The sequence below is a fragment of the Schistocerca cancellata genome, chromosome 8, assembly GCF_023864275.1.
Source record: "Schistocerca cancellata isolate TAMUIC-IGC-003103 chromosome 8, iqSchCanc2.1, whole genome shotgun sequence".
NCBI classification, from domain to species: Eukaryota; Metazoa; Arthropoda; class Insecta; order Orthoptera; family Acrididae; genus Schistocerca; species Schistocerca cancellata.
The window spans coordinates 559,161,181-559,166,778 of NC_064633.1; positions in this window are offsets into that span (position 1 = coordinate 559,161,181).

The window sequence follows — 5,598 nt, forward strand, 5'->3', positions numbered from 1 at the left end:
TTCTAGGGGGCAGATGACCTCAGATGTTAAGTCCCATAGTGCTCGGAGCCATTTGAACCATTCGTTCTATTTGTCAATAAACCGCTTTCTTCGAGGTAAGTAATAATGTTCGAACACAGCACATGTTCCAAAATCCTACTGCAAATCAACGTTGGTGATATGGATCTGCAATTCAATGGATTACTTCCTTTTTTGGGTATTGGTGGGACTTGTGCAACTTACCAGTCTGTGGGTACGGAACTTCCTACGAGCGAGCGGTCGTGCGTGATTGCTAACAAGGGAACATCCCCATCGCACCCCCCTCAGATTTAGTTATAAGTTGGCACAGTGGATAGGCCTTGAAAAACTGAACACAGATCAATCGAGAAAACAGGAAGAAGTTGTGTGGAACTGTGAAAAAATAAGCAAAATATACAAACTGAGTCGTCCATGCGTAAGATAGTCAATATTAATAGCAATGTGAGGCGAGAAGCGCCGTGGTCCCGTGGTTAGCGTGAACAGCTGCAGAACGAGAGGTCCTTGATTCAAATCTGCCCTCCTCTGAATATTTTGCTTCCTTTATTTTCGCAAAGTTATGATCTGTCCGTTCGTTCATTGACGTCTCTGTTCACTGTAATAAGTTTAGTGTCTGTGTTTTGCGACCGCACCGCAAAACCGTGTGATTAGTTGACGAAAGGACGTGCCTCTCCAATGGGAACCGAAAACATTTGATCGCAAGGTCATAGGTCAACCGATTCCTCCACAGGAGAAAACGTCTGATATTTTGTATACGACACTGGTGACAGCATGTGCGTCACATGACAGGAATATGTTGTCGACCCACCTAACTAGTACACTTGGCGAATGGGTGAAAAGTTTCTTCTACCTTGCCCGTTTTAGGTTTTCTTGTGGATGTAATAATCACCCCAAAAAAAGTGATGAAAACATAAGAGTTTTTCACATAAACTGAAAATAAAAAGTTAAAATATTCGGTCGAGGGAAGATTTGAACCAAAGACCTCTCATTCCGCAGCTGTTCACGCTAACCACGGAACCACGGAGCTCCTCGCCTTATGTTCTCCTTAATATTGCCTATCTTACGCATGAACGACCCAGTTTGTATATTTTGCTTATTTTTTCATAGTTCCACACAACTTCTTCCTGTTTTCTCGATCGATCTGTGTTCAGTTTTTCAAGGCCTATCCACTGTGCCAACTTATAACTAAATCTGAGGGGGGTGCGATGGGGATGTTCCCTTGTAAGTATGGAGCTCTTGTGTCAGCGTACTCTGAAAGGAACCTGATTCGTGTACAATTTGGTTAGCATGCTCTGCGTTCATTAAGTGACTTGAGCAACTTCGCTACACCGACGACATCTACTAAGTTACTCGTGTTGGCAGTTGTAGGATGTTTGACATTAGAGCGGATTATTACAACCGTGGTTACTCGCGGTCAACAACACAACCGTTATCCAGAAATTATGATTCGTAGCAGGAGACTGCAATACAACTGCGCACTGCCTGTTTTAGGAAACGGGATGGGCTGTGCAATGTGTCCATGGTTCATACTATAGCAATGTGTAGTAGCCTAATAACCTGTTGTCAGTGTTATTCTACGTGTAAATAATGTTCATAGTGCGTTTTAGCGGCAGAACGCATGTCTTGTACCTTAATTTGTATACAGGCTTAGAGTGCAGTATTACGGTAATTCGCCTCCATCTCTTCTGTGGCGTCCGCCGAGAGGTCGGATATAGACTTGTCTTTTGTGGGCTCGTGTCTATTTATAGTTTATGTTTTGGGTATTACCAGGACAATACGCCAAACACGTGTGCTAAACCCTCAGTAGCAAACGTATTGCAACCCTGGGCAAGCCACTGTGGGGGCTGTCGTATGAATTCCATATTATCATACATACGCTGGTTAAATGCTCAGCATTCAGGAAAAGTAAGCACATTGCAGAAAATACCATTCTTGTGCAACACAACTAGTTCTTTATTCTCACGAAGAAATGGGTGCTATCGACAGGGGATCTCAAACTGATAGCATATTTTTAGATAGGTTTTTGACACCGTGCCTCAGAAGAGAATTCTAATCCAATTGCGTACCTATGGAGTACCGTCTCAGTTGTGCGAGTGGCTTCGTGATTTTCTGTGAGAAAGGTCACGTTTCGCAGTAATCGATGGAAAGTGATACAGTAAAACAAAAGCAATATCTGGCGTTCCCCGAGCTAGTGTTATAGGTCCTCTGTTGTTCCCAATCTATATAAATGGTTTAGGAGACAATATGAGTAGCGCTCTTAGATTGTTTGCACATGAAGTACTCATTTACCGTCCAGTAAAGTTATCAGAAGATCAAAACCAATTGCAAAGTGCTTTAGAGAAGGAATTTGTATGGTGTGAAAAGTGGCAATTGACCCTAAATAACGAAAAGTGTGAGGTCACCCTCATGAGTACCTGCTAAAAGGAATTCGTTACTTTTCGGTTACACGATAAATGACACAAATCTGAAGGCCGTGAATTCAAGTAAATACTTAGGGGGTACAATTACGAACAACTTAAACTGGAACGATCACGTAGACAATGTTGTGGGGAAGGCGAACCAAAGACTGTGATTTACTGATACATCATTTAGAAGGTGCAAAAGAAACCTACATCTCACTTGTCCGATCTGTGCTAGAGTACTGCTGTGCGGTGTGGACATCGAAAAAAATCGAAGGGCAGCTCGTTTTTTACTGTCGCGAAATAGGGTAGAGTGTGTTATGGGTAAGATACACGAACCAGTGATGGCAATCATTAAAACGAAGGCATTATTTGTTCCGGCGAGATTTTTCCACGAAATTTAAATCACCAACTTTCTCCTCCGGATGCAAAAACATCTTGTTGACGCCCACCTACATAAGGAGATCACCGCAATGAAACAAGAGGAATCAGAGCTCTCACGGCAAGATTTTCGTTTTCTTTTTGCCCACGCGCTGTTCGAGAATGGAACGGCAGAGAAATAGTGTGAAAGTGGTTCGATGTACCCTCTGCCAGGTGCTTAGTTGCCAGTTGCATGGTAGTCACGTGAATATAGACGTAGATTACTATGAGAACCATTACCGATGAAATTAAGTCCACATCGACACACTGGTTTTAATCTGTAGACCAACTTACTAGGAGCTGCGAGAAAGCCTCGTTGCTTCTCGTTCGCCTACGGTAGCCGTTAAAAACTGGTTTTAGAATTGAAAACCCCGTCAAATACTAAATCCCTTATAATAATAAATGAAAAGCACCAGTTTGCTTTTGTTCTACAATATTACTTTTATTGCTAACCGGTTCTCGGCTTACAAGGCCATCTTCAGACATTTACTTGTAAGCCGAAAACCGGTTAGCAATGAAAGTAATATTGTAGAACAAAAGCAAACTGGTGCTTTTCATTTATTATTATAATGTTGTTATACCAAGAACCGACGGAAGATTCTGTTAATATGACTAAATCCGTTCTATAATCGTGTTCTTAGTGGCAAAGAATCTCAAAGCTAAAGATACCAATTGCGAAATTTGTACTGTATACTTACGGAATTTCGTCGTCATCGTATTCCTTAACAAGGCACAGCCTACTGCCTTTACCCAACTGTTTTTCTATTCCGTTTGTAGTTCAGGATCTAGGTGAATTCTACGACTTGTCATTCTCATGAGGTGTTGTCTCCAATTTTCATGATACTTTTGAATCTTTTTAGCGCTGAAAATATATAATTCTGTTCAGATATCTTCATTTATACATAAATATGTCTCTTCACGTGCAGCCCTTCGTCCTCCCGAGGCGGAATTCTATTGTATTTTTTCTTAATTTTTTGGTAACGCCGTTTTCGCTTCCGTAGGATAAGACAGGAGCCGCCATCACTTCATAAATTTCTTGGTGATCTCTTATTGTAGTTTATGGCTCATTACTCTGCTAATTGTACCACTGGGAACTCGAAATCTGTTATTTTCAATATTGGAGTCAAAATCAAAACGTAAATTGCAGCCCAAGTACGAGAGTCGAGACACTTGTTCTGAAACTGAATTATCTAAAACAGTTTTTGATCTGACTGTATATTTCCCTTGGATTGCCAATACCTTCGTTTTATTGCCATAAATTTTAAATTGCTTTCATATTTCTTTCAGCTGGTATACTGATCATTGTACGTCTTTCTCATTCTTGTGAATGATAACGATAACATCAGCAAACAGAAGAACATTTGTGATCTTAATTCCTTTGTTTGTATTACATTTTCATTTACAAAGAGTGAAGTCACTGTAAATATCAGAATGAATAGCAGATGTCACGTCCTTTTCTTACACCTTCGTTAATACCTATTTCTTCTAATACATACCTACCTATGTTTGTTACAAAGCGTGTATTTTTAAAGACTTTTCACTACCTCTGTTAGGTGATAAAGGTTATCCACATTCAGGGGCAATCGTCCTTTGGCTATCATGACTGACGTGGTCGAAAGTCTGCCCAAGTCCAAAATGGCCATATGTGTTTCTCGATTAACATCACTGTGTTTTTCTAAAATCTTCTTAATTACAAACACATTGTCCATGAATGTATTATATGATATAAATCGATTTCGTTTCCCAGAAATAACAGCTTCTGTAATATTTTTCTTGTGGTCATTAACTATCGTTGAGTATAGCTAGTAGCCAGAGTTCAGAAGAATGACGCCACGATAGTTTCAGTAGATATGTTGTGCATCATTGCTGTCCTTTGTGTAGGAGTGGTAACACGGATGTTCACGGCGCTGACAGAAGTTGAAGGTGGGCTGTGCTATTTGCCATGACGATTTTCTGGAAGTTTTGGCCCTAAAAGTGAATGAAGTTACGAATTTGATAAATGTATTCAGTCTCTGTAATATCGATAAAATCATATTCTATGTAAGACTGTGTTTGACACCGGCGATGTCGGTGAGAGAAGTTAACTTTGCTTTGTCAGAGTACGTCGGATAACAGCAGTAGCAGAGTGTGTTGAACAGTCTGGCAAAGTATTTGATTTGAAAAGGATGGAATCTGGTCTGCTGTGTTGTGGAGGCAGCATTATTCAAAAAGGAGTTTGTAATAATATTTTTTAAGGAAGGATAGTGGAAATTATATTGATGAAAGAATGGTAAAAGTCAACTTTTAAGGTAATTTAGTTTTTTATATTTGTAACTGTGTAGCTTCTTGTTGCTAGAACATTGCGTATGGTTGAAGTTTGCTGTAGAAATTTTGTAATTGAGCATATGGTCCTGTCGTATAGCTGAAACAAGTGTCAGGGGAGGCAATAGTACACAGGGGAGTTATTAAGAAATATTTTGCTAACTTGTCTAGACGTGAGGACCTTACGAAAAGGTGTATTGTTGTTGTAGCTTAATGAAGCACAGCTAAACTTGTAGCCTTTCTTCTCATTTAACTGTGGTTAAGATTAGTTTCCCATTTTCATTTACTTGCTCAATCGCATCGCACATCGCGAACTGTGTACTGACAAGCGGTTATGGAAAATGGTAATATACTATCTTGGACTGCACATAGCAAGTACGATTAATGAAATTTGATTTTTAACAGTCACATCATTTTTCCTAGTAGCAACAAGTTGCGGAGCAGGTGAGCGTTCAGTGCGCAC